The sequence below is a fragment of the Rattus norvegicus genome, chromosome 4, assembly GCF_036323735.1.
Source record: "Rattus norvegicus strain BN/NHsdMcwi chromosome 4, GRCr8, whole genome shotgun sequence".
In the NCBI taxonomy this organism is placed as follows: domain Eukaryota; kingdom Metazoa; phylum Chordata; class Mammalia; order Rodentia; family Muridae; genus Rattus; species Rattus norvegicus.
Window position 1 is genome coordinate 168,077,322 of NC_086022.1, and position 12,043 is coordinate 168,089,364.

The 12,043-nt window shown below is 38.2% G+C and overlaps 1 protein-coding gene across 3 annotated transcripts in view; it reads right to left on the reverse strand.

Moving 5' to 3' along the window:
* The window catches only part of Tas2r103 (taste receptor, type 2, member 103), a 77,223-nt gene that overhangs the window by 44,735 nt on the left and 20,445 nt on the right, over nucleotides 1-12,043 (reverse strand). Inside the window, exon 4 of one of the 3 annotated variants that reach the window (XR_005504004.2) lies at nucleotides 347-2,889. The exons of 1 other annotated variant lie outside the window; for it this stretch is intronic. The gene's annotated coding sequence lies outside the window, so the exon portion shown is untranslated. Of the gene's footprint in view, nucleotides 1-346; nucleotides 2,890-11,362; nucleotides 11,558-12,043 lie in introns of those variants that run through there. One more of the 3 variants, XR_005504006.2, reaches the window with a different exon arrangement.

Consider the following 12,043-nt stretch of genomic DNA (forward strand, 5'->3'; position numbering starts at 1 on the left):
TCCTATGAGTGTCCCCAAAACTTTTTTATTATGCGGGGAGTATACAATATTCTAAGAGTTCGTTATGTCTTCCTCACAGCACCAGCCAGCCTTGAATGCAAAGGAATTACTTCTAGTCCCAGGATTTGAAAGCGACTAGATAATCCTAGGTTTCATGGTATGGAAATCAAGAGCCCTAGAAGTTACTGATGAAGTTAGCATGGCCCCTGTGCAGGGATGACACATGAATTCATGAAGAAGTGTTCCATATTTTTCTTGGAAACGCTCGATGCCCCAGTATAGGGGAATGCCAGGGCGGGGAGACTGGAGAGGGTGGGTGGGTGGGGGATTACACTCATTGAAGCAGGGGGAGGGAAAATGGAATAAGGGGTTTCCAAAGGGGAAAGGGGATAACATTTGAAATGTAAATATAATATCTAATTAAAAATTTAAATTTAAATTTTTAAATTTAAGAAAAGAAATACTCTAAAGGTAGTATAAAGGCCACCAAAAAAAGAGGCACCATTGGTCAGCATGATTTAAAAGTGACCAAATCATGAAATAAAAAAAAATGTTTAAGTGAGAAAACATATCTAATGATATGGAAGGACATTTATGTTCATAGTTATATTAAAGATGAAACTTTCTATAAAGCATATAAAATTACATCTATCATGTACTATGAGTAAATACTCAAAATTATATTTACATTTTTAAAAGCCCAGATAACTACAGATATTATTTATAATTCTATATCAACTATCTGTTACACTTTTAAAACACAAAATCAAATGCTTGGGCTATATATGATGGGGAAGTTTTTATTGTGTATATAAAATAATGCATGTATTATAAATTGTTTGTGCAGGTGATTAATATTTATGTTATGGCTGCCATCCAAAATAGTCTAAACATGTAATGATAGGTACAGTTAAATCAGAAAACCTGGCTGTAGAGATGGCTCAGCTGTTGAGCATTTGCTACTCTTGCAGAGGACCCAGGTTCTAATCTCAGCAGACATAGTAGCTCACAACTGTCCAGAGCCACTGGCATCTGATAACCCCTTTTGGCCTCCACAGGCACCAGGAGTAGGCATAGCACACATACACACTTGCAAGCAAATACTCATACAGGTAAAAATAAAATTTAAAAATCAGAAAACAGAAGATCATTGATTTCATGTTGTGCTAAGCTAAAACATACTATGTAGCACCAAAGAGTAGTGAGAAAGCCCTTGTAGAAATCCACTATGATCTAACTCATATGAAATGGAAAATAAAGAGTGATTAACAGATAATTACTGCATCTGTGATCTTATCACCTCTTCTCACTAACCCATCTCATTCTTCTATTTAAATTGGATAGCCTTGTGAATCACTCCTGTTCGTGTGTGTGTGTGTGTGTGTGTGTGTGTGTGTGTTGTGTGGGAGATATTCCAGTCAAATGATTCCTTGACCTTCATGTTTGTCTTACTTCTATCTCCTCATGATCTCTGCACACATCTTTAAGACCCCAGTGGCCAATGGTGGCCAACAGAGGTGCTCCTGACCCATGACCCTGTCATGTCCCATTAATAGCAAGAGGTTAATGAGTAAACAAATATACCCCATCTTGTTTTTGCTCTTAGATACTGACCTTAGCAACCTTTTCTTTGACATTCTATTAAAGTAGTGGGCCTTTAGGAGCTCTCTTGTTATAAGAGATCTTAATGTTTGAGGGTAAATCCTAACCCAAGGAGTAATGCCAGAGATCAAGACTGCAATGTGAAGTGTCAAACTCATCTCCCATGTTTGGGGGATATTTACCCAGCATAAGCACTGCCATTTACAAATACACTTTTTGTGCTTCATTCTATACTTTTCTTCATTTTCAATATCCCCTTCATTTTGAAAACAGAGGGCTACAGAGTTTTTGTTTTTCACAATTCTCAATGCGTAGGAAGGTTGGTATTAATGGTCTGTTTGACAGATCTGGTATCACCTGGCAGTCAAGCCTCTGTGTATGACTGTGGGGCTTAGGTTGATATCAGTTGATGTGTGATGAACTTTCCTAATTGTGGGTAGGACCATTTCCTGGACAGGGAACCCTAGACTGTGACTGTGTGCACAGAGAAAGTTGAACAGCAATTAAAGTTAGCTTTTTTTTCACAGGTGTGGCTCTGATGGCACCACCTGCTACAAACTCCTGCCACACTTTTATTTTTTTCCTGCCATGATGGGCTATGCCTAGGACTGTGATCTAAAATAAAGCGTGTCTCCTTTAACGTGTTCTGTCAGAATATTTCATCACAGCCCTTCCTTAAAATAAGCTTAAAATGGAGCAAGCCTAACCTAGATAGGCAGGCTCTACAACGACACCGAGTAAAATTCGGGTTAGAGTGAGAGTGATTAGGGTTCTTTAGTTTCAGAGAATGTAATGCCTTCAATGTAACAAACATAAAAACAAATCAAAGAGTAACTAGAAAAGCTGTCAAAAGGCATTTGGTATAGGGGGACTCAAAAGAGTTGCCTGATTATGTTTCTCAAATGCAAGTAACAAAATTTCAGATGATTTATTCTTTCAAGATCAAACTTAGGGTTCTCAAAAGGATGCAGATAGACAGAATCTTACCTCTTGTCTAAAATGAGAGAATTTGGAAGGGTTTTGCCATGATATGAACAACTGTAAAAGGGGTATAGTGAGGTTCTGCTAGGAGAATCCACCGAAAACAGTAGCACATGGCCCACTTGATACAAATCTGTAAAGCATTGTTAGAATCCAGTACAGATACATGTTTTTAGCTGATATATGGGTACAGAAGTCCTCAAGAAAGCATACCTGGGTACACCGGTGCCTTTGGAACTTGGCATCCGAGTTTAGATAGTTTCATCAACAGACTCAGAATGTTCTTCTCCTGTCAATCACCTTCCTCTGGACAGAAAGAAGAAATCATCATATACAGTTTCTCAAATCGAACATTATTTGGCAGGTAAGTGGTCAGTAGTAAAAAAAGAAGCAATCATGATTTTTCTCTTTCCACAAGATTTGGTCGACCATTCTAGGTTGCATGATCTGGTCTGGGGATGCATGGGTTGGGAGAGGGTCTGATGCTGCTGAGTCCTACGGGAAGGTGGCAGATGGAGACAGTGGAGATTCAGGGCTTGAAGTCACTAGCCACTAAAACACAGATTAGAAACCATTCATTACAATATCTTAGCCTAAGGCCTAGGCTTCCTATACTTGTATTTTGCCATTCTACTGTCAAGGACAACACCCTGCTCATTATAATTATCTCCCCTAAAATTTGCTGCTTATGTGTAATTACTCTTAGCTAGATGTTAACTCATTTACCCCAACAACCATTTTATTAGAGTCAAAAGTTGCTCGCAAGTTTACTTAGTTAATTACAGAATTTTAGTGACACTAAATATTAAAACTTCAAAATAAAAGCGAGGTCAACATCTAAGGCTAATGTGCATGCAGTTTAATTTGTACATTACATTTCCCATGACAAGATAATTAAAATGTAATTCCTGAAATAACGTATTTTGTCTTATACAGATTGCTAATCAAGATGTCTTACATTATTGTTAAATCCTTCTTTGGCCTCAGTCTCATCATCTATATGTAGAAGAGACACAGCTCAGACATTGTTGGACAGAAAATATGAATACTCTGCCATTACCTTACTTATAACTCCATGGAGCCAAACCGACAAGTCTTTATCATCATTTCATTGCAGATTGTCATTTTACCTTACAGCTACAGAGACTAAATGAATAGAATGCCTAGTATACTGTGTGTGATATCTAATGTCTGTTTATTATAGTTTCACTCTCACAGTAAAAATGTTACAGTGAACATCCCCCACTCTTATTTGTAAGATACAATTAGTGTATCTACCCTTAAATTATATTATTATAAATACATCTACACATCCACCATCTCTATTAAACTTGCCACTCTATTATAAACTTTACCCTCTGTGTCTTCCCTCTTTATCTAATATTCGTGTCTTGTGCTAACAACTGTAGTGATAGGATTGCAATGAAACATGTACACAAATACAAACACTTTCACTCTTAGGACCTGTTACCTGGTGCAGCAACGTAAGTGTTATTCTGAGATTACTATTTTTTTTTGAGAAGTACAATTTTTTATTAAAAATTTCATTCATTTACATTTCAAATATTATCCCCTTTCTCAGTTTTCCCTTTGGAAACTCCTTATTCCATCCCCGTCCACCTGCTTCCATAAAGGTGCCCCCCTACCAACATGCCCTCTCCCACCTAACTGCTCTCCATTCCCTACACTGGGGCATCGAACTTTCACAGAACCAAAGACCTCCCCTCCCATTGATACCAGATAAGGCCATCCTCTGCTACATATGCAGCTGGAGCCATGTGTCCCTCCATGTGTACTCTCTGGTTGGTGGTTTAGGCTCTGAGAGACCTGGGGCATCTGGTTGGTTGATATTGTTGTTCTTCCTATGGGGTTGCAAACCCCTTCAGTTTCTTCAGTCCCTTCTCTAACTCCTCTATTGGAATACCTATGCTCAAACTGATGGTTACCTGCAAGCATCCCCATCACTATTAGGTTCTGGCAGAGCTACTCAAGAGACAGCTATATCAGGCTCCGGTCCTCAAGCACTTCTTGGCATCAGCAATAGTGTATGGGTTTGGTGTCTGCATGTAGGATGGATCCCCGGATGGGGCAGTCTCTAGATGGCCCTTCCTTCAGTCTCTGCTTCACTCTTTGTCCCTGTATTTTCTTTAGGCAGGAGCAATTCTGGGTTAAAATTTTGGAGATGGGTGGGTGGTCCCATCTCAACAGGGGACAATTCCTAACCTCTGGATATGGTTTCTACAGGTTCACTCTCCCCTTTGTTGGTTATTTCAGGTAATGTCATCGCTGTTGTTTCCTGGGAGTCTCTTGTTTTCTGGTGACTGGGACTTTCTGGTGGCTACCCCCAGCTCTCCATACCCCCTTGCTAAACAACTCTGTTCAATTTTCTGACCTTCTGTACACCTCCATTATTTGTTCCCATACCTGATCCTGCTCTTTAGCCCCTCCCTGTCCCCTCTTCCTCCATAGTCCCTCCTTCCCTCTACCTCCCACGATAATTTTGTTCCTGATTCTAAATAGTACTGAAGCATCCACACTTTGGTCTTCCTACTTCTTGAGCTACATACGGTCTGTGAATTGTATTGTGTTATATTTGTCTAATATATACTCATCAGTGAGTACATAACCATGTGTGTTCTTCTGTGACTGGATTACATCACTCAGGATGATATGTTGTAGTTCCATCCATTTGCCTGAAAATTTCATGAAGTCATTGCTTTTAACAGCTGTATAGTACCCCATTGGCTAAATGTACCACATTTTCTGTATCCATTCTTAAATTAAAGGAAATATAGGTTGTTTCTGGGTATTATAAATAAGGCTACTCTGAACATAGTGAAGCATGTGTCCTTGTTTTATGTTAAAGAATCTTTTTGGTAGATGCCAAGGAGTGGTATAGCTGGGTCCTCAGGTGGTACTATGTCAGATTTCTGAGGATCAGCCAGACTGATTTTCAGAGTGGTTGTAGCATCTTGCAATCCCAGCAGCAATGAAAGAATGTTCCTCTTTCGCCATATCCTTGCCAGCATTTGCTGTCACCTGAGTTTTTGAACTTAGCCATTCTGAGTGGTATGAGGTGGAATCTCAGGGTCCTTTTGATTTACATTTCCTGATGACTAAGGATGTTAAACATTTCTTTAGATTCTTCCCAGCCATTTGAGATTACTCAATTGAGAATTCTCTATTTAGCTCTGTGCCCACCTTTTCATTTTTTTTTTATTTTTTTAATTTACATTTCAAATGTTATCACCTTACCTGGTTTCCTGTCCAAAAACCCCCTATCCTATCTCCTGTCCCCCTTCTTCTATGAGGGTGTTTCCTCTCTCCAACTACCCACCACTTCCTACCCTGATTACCCCACACTGACGTGTCCAGCCTTGGCAGGACTGAGGGCTTCTCCCATTGGTGCCCAACAAGGCCATAGTCTACTACATATGCAGCTGGATGCATAGGTCTGTCCATGTGTACTCTTTAGATGCTCCTTTAGTCCCTGGGAGCTCTGTTTGGTTGGTATTGTTGTTCATATGGGGTTGCAGACATCTTCAGCTCCTTCAATACTTTCTGGAACTCCCCCACTGGAGGCCCCATTCTCAGTTCAATGCTTGGCAGTGAGCACACACCTCTATATTTGTCATGCTCTGGCAAAGCCTCTCAGGAAACAGCTATATCAGGCTCCTGTCAGCATGCACTTGTAGACATCAGCAATATTGTCTGGGTTTGGAGGCTGTATGTATATGGGTTGGATCCCCAGGTGGGGCAGGCTCTGAATGGCCATTCCTTCAGTATCTGCTCCAAATTTTGTCTCCATATCTCCTCCTAGGAATATTTTTGTGCCCCTTTTAAGGACTGAAGCATCTGCACTTGGTTGCCCTTCTTGAGCTTCATGTGGTCTGTGGATTGTATCTTGGGTAATCTGAGTGTTTTGGCTAATATCCACTTATCAGCGAGTGCATACCAGGTTTGTATTTTTGTGATTGGATTACTTCACTCAGGATGATATTTTCTAGTTCCATCCATTTGCCTATGAATTTCAAAAAGTCATTGTTTTTAACAGCTGAGTAGTACTCCATTGTGAAGATGTACCACATTTTCTGTATCCATTCTTCTGTTGAAGGACATCTGGGTTCTTTCCAGCTCCTGGCTATTATAAATAAGGCTTCTATAAACATAGTGAAACATGTGCCCTTGCTATATGTTGGAGCATCTTTTGGGTATATGCCCAGGAGTGGTATAGCTGGGTCCTCAGGTAATACTATGTCCAATTTTCTGAGGAACCTCCAGATTGATTTCCAGAGTGGTTGTACCACCTTGAAATCCCACCAACAATGGAGGAGTGAGTGTTCCTCTTTCTCCACATCCTTGCCAGCATCTGTTGTCACCTGAGATTTTGACCCTAGCCATTCTGACTCCTATGATGTAGACTCTCAGGATATTTTGATTTTCATTTCCCTGATAATTAAGAAAGTTAAGCATTTCTTTAGGTACTTCTTAGCCATTCAGCTGAGATATTCTTCAGCTGAGAATTCTTTATTTAGCTCTGTACCCCATTTTTTAACTGGATTATTTGATTCTCTGGAGTCTAACTTCTTGAGTTATTTGTATATATTGGATATTAGCACTCTATGAGATGTAGGATTCGTGAAGATCTTTTCCTAATCTGCAGATTGCGATTTTGTCCTGTTGACGATGTCCTTTGCCTTACAGAAGCTTTTCAACTTTTTGAGGTCCATTTGTTGATTGTTGGTCTTATAGCATAAGTCATTAGTGTTCTGTTCATGAAAATTTCTCCTATACCCATGTATCTGAGTCTCTTCCCCATTTTCTCTTCTGTGAGATTCAGTGTATCTAGTTTTATGTGGAGGTTGTTGATCCACTTGTACTTGAGCTTTTTACAAGGAGATAAGAATGGATCAATTTGTATTACCTTACCCAGAGATAGAGATGCTCAATTTCTTCTTTGAATCTACAAAAGGGGAGCTGCTAGGAGCAAATGTGACCCAATAACAAAAGAATAAATAACATTAAATGTCACAGTTTGTGGATTTCTGACATTTTTGTAAACAATATATATGTAAATTAATCTGGACTTCTATCCATTAACTACTCTTAGTTGAATTCAAATTATATTTGAAAGAAAGAACTTTTTGGGGTAGGCCAATTCAAAGCTCTAGTCCACATGGTAGCTGACTGCTGAGCCCACCAGCTATCCCTTATGCTTACACAGGACTGGCTCACCTGCACCCATGTCTCTAGAATCAGCTTCATTTTGCTTCCAAGATGAGGCTCTGGCCCCATTGTCCTCATATTACATCTGGGGAGGACCTGGTCCAGTTCGCCTGTTCACACACCCTCAGGGCTGACTTACCCATGCCTTACCATCAGAGCTGTGCCACCCATGCAAGGTGCAAACTAGCTTTCCCAACAGTGAGGAGCAGGGACAACTCTCCCATGCACATATAACACAGTTTCAACTGAGTTATAGAGTTTTTTATTTCTAGCATTATTGAAATCTGTTTCCTTCAAAAATTCAAGTTTGTATTATGTGGTAGATGGACTTCCTTATTCTATTTATCTCATTGTCTCCTTCTACTTTTCCTACCATATTTTTAATATATCATTTAAAATCTTACTCTAGAAGTAATTCCAGGTCATTTTCACCAAGTGGCATTACTATGAGGTTTATATATCTTGAAGCAGATGTTACTTTGATTTGTTACCATTGATTGTCATTGTTGTTAGTTTTTCATCACTTAAATTTGGACATCTGGAATTTGTTGGTAAACATTGTCTTCTTTGTGGTTAGAGTTCAAGTCATGTGTCTTCTTTCCATAGAAGTATTTACAATATTCAGGGGAGGGCTAATCATAATAGTGTATGAATCTAGATTTCCTTTGTTTGTCTGGTGCTTGGAGATAACAGCCTTTATGCCATGTCTTTTGCTTGTCTACTATATTCTGGTGACTTCACTAGTTTTGCCAACAATCACCAAACAAGTTTCTTTATAAAGTACATATTGATCACATGTCTCAAAGCCAGATAGGGAAACCAGAAGGTCCCAGTCAGGTAGCTGGCAATGAATTTGTGCTCTGAGTCATATGTAGTGGCTTGAGAGTCCTAGTGGAGAACAGTTAATATCAAGAAGCATCACAGGGAGGAAGACAAGCCGTGAAGAAATGCCAGTTTCTAGCAAATAGCCAGGGTCCTTATAGAACTGAATGAAGACCAAACAGAAGGGAGAAAGTGCAAATAAGTTACCTGGCCCGTGCCACTTATGGTGTGGGTTGACTATTGTCGACAGTTGATTTTACTTCACCTTGATCTCTAAATCAACTGACCAAGAAAAGATCATTGTGTACATAAACTGCAACATCAGTAGTTATAAGGGAAATGAAACTCAAGAACCACAGTGAGATTTCTCCTTATATCTCTTAGACTGGCTATGGATATATGGCAAAGTTGTGGTAAAATGGTGGTCCTTTTACATTTTTGGTGATTGTTCATTATTAGTGCAGTTATGAAAATACATTAGAAAACTGAAAATAGTACTACTGTAATCCTTCATTCCTTTGGTTAAATACCTTGCAAAGTAAATGTAATTAGACTATCAAAGTGATACTTGCTCATATATGTTGACTGTAGCACTATTCAAAACACCCAAGCTATGAAATTAACTGAGATGTTCATCAACAGAGAAGAAATGAAAACATGCTAATTGATTATGGTAAGTTATTGAAGTCATAAGTTGATTTTAGAAATCCTGAGCTGTACATTTGTATACTTGTAACAATGTAGATTGCACTGGAAGATACTATTGCAAACTAAATCACACATACAAAAAAGTCAAATACAAAATATCCTTTACCAATTTGTGAATGCTTTTAAAGGTTTACAGAGGAGAGAAAATGGGATTAAAGTCACTGGGGATGACAAAAGTTAATAATTAGAAAGAAATAATAGAATATAAGTAAATAATAAGGAATAAAAATAGACAACTGGAATGGGCTCCATGTGGTACAATAAATACAGTAGGGTAACCATAGTACTCAACTGGTAACATATCTGGTACAGTGTTAATTCAGGGAACTCTTGTAATTCCAAGTAAAATTGAATGAAAATGTATTTAAAAGTCAAATTGACTGCTTAGCCACAAATGGGCCATTAATATCACTTTCTCCCCACAACTGAAATCATTGCAGTAGCTGAAGAAGAAAGACTGTAAATCTCAGAAGTTGGGAAGCACCTGACTGTCTTCTGAAAAACAGGACGTCTGGGCTCTTGACTCACAATAGCTGTGGCGGCTTGCATAACACCTGCACAAGAATAAGCTATATAACATACTAGCATAGAAGGATGAAGGCTGACAGTTCTTTTTTTTTCTAGGGGAAAATAATATAGTATGTTTAGTAATTCTTTGAGAATTTCAACAAGGTAATTTGATCATAATTGCATTAATAATTTGAAACAGAATGAGTCCAGGAGTCATATTTCTCAGTAAAAATGGTAAATGTGTGACCTTCAGGACAATCATTAAGACTGTGAGAAAGAACTCTGAAAACATGAGCTCAAATGTATATAAATAGGACTTCTCAACTATACAAAATATAAGGAATCGGTATGAATTACATGAGTCACTTGAGGGACCTAAAAATAAAAACCTGCACTAATAAGCCAGCTTGTCAGAAAGATACAAAGGAAGGTAAATTCCCGAGTTTAAGTTCAGCCTGGAACATAGCAATGGTAGGAATGTTAATCTCAGGGTAGGATCCCAGCAGCAAGCTTATCGTCTGTTCTTTAAAAAGACAAGAAGATATATACATTTAATTGTTAAAAATTGTACTTACTATTTTTCCTAAGAATCAAGGAGCTAAGTTCATAAAATACTGATTTGTGGAATAATCAAAATGGACATGGTATGAATGACTGAATTCATATGTAAATAAAAAACTGGGCTTTGACCTGCAAGAGATCTTTATGTCTATTTGAAGATCTTCAGAAAGCTGTCGCAAACATTGCACAAGACTGTCAACTTATACCCACAATTGACTTTGAGTTGTTCTTTGGTTGCTGCCAAGCAACCCTTTCTCAGAACCCTACTCCAAGCCAAGGTTGATCCTTGGCAGGTCCCTTCAGATGGTATTTACACAGTTTGTTGTAATTGGAATATTATCCCAAGTAAAACAAAGTATAAGATAAATTAAATGTGTGGGACTACAAGGACAAATAGGAAAATGAAAGTCTTATGTGGCAGACATTACCATAAACCTAGAAAGAAGATACGTACAACAACAATGGAGAGCTAAAATTAATATTCTGAAAACATCAAATGTTTGATTTTTACCAATAATGACCTGGGAGCTACATTGTAGGGTGAAAGTCTGCTACCTCAAAGAGGCAGAGAAGGCACCCAACTGACTTTCTTCCCTCACTGACTCAATAAAAACAGTTCTTTTCCCTCTCTATGACAACTCAATAAAACACTAAAACTCAATGTTTCACTCTTCTACTTTTTCTGTTTCTCTCTACCCATCTCTTGACTTCCTCCTACTCTTTATGTCTGGTTTTTTCTTGCTTTTTAAGTTAAGTTTTATACCGTAAGAAAAATTTTAGAGAATCAAATGAAAACCAAAGAGCTATGAGATTAGTGATAGTAGAATAGACCCTTATTTTTGTTTCCCCTATCACATAACAGGAGGCTCTCCTGATATGAGACAGATAATTTGGATTTTACTTCAATAATTCGGAGTGGGTTTAGAGGTGTTTTTCCAAACATAAAACCAGCTTTAATTTTTTAATTGAATTTTATTTGCCACTTAGGTCGGTAGAGGGCAGCAGACACAAGGCTGAGGTATGTGGCACCATTTGGACAATTTACTCTTTATTTTGGGATATTTTCTCTTGATAATTCTTCATTTTTCTTCAGATATTTCATTTGACCAGTGGTCTCCAGATTCCTTAGATGGATGGTTTTGCTATTCTGGAATTTAAAAACAAAATTCTGCCTAACCCTAACTTTTTTTTTTTAGGGGGGGGGGGGATCCTTTTTTGGTTATATCTTTCCTAGGACAAAATGTTATTTGGAAATAATAAAATATTATCATTCAATCAAAAAGGTAATTCAAGTAAAATGGTTCAACCAGGACTATATAGTGAGACCATTACTCAAACAACCACAAAAACAAAGACAACAACAAGACCAACAGCAACAACAAACAAAAATAAAATAAGATACCAACGGAGATATACTTTAGTACTGATAAGATCTGAAACTAGTTGGGGGAGCTAATTGCATTGGCCTTTGTGTTAGTTTGTGTAGTTGTGGGAGTATGTATTTTTGGTTTGAAGAGTCCAAATTGTAGTATATCTGGTATTTGGAACTTGGGAAATGATGACAAGTGACCCCTTATGATGTAAGATCGAAATGTACTGTGTTAGCACTGATTTATGTGTAGATATCACTTCT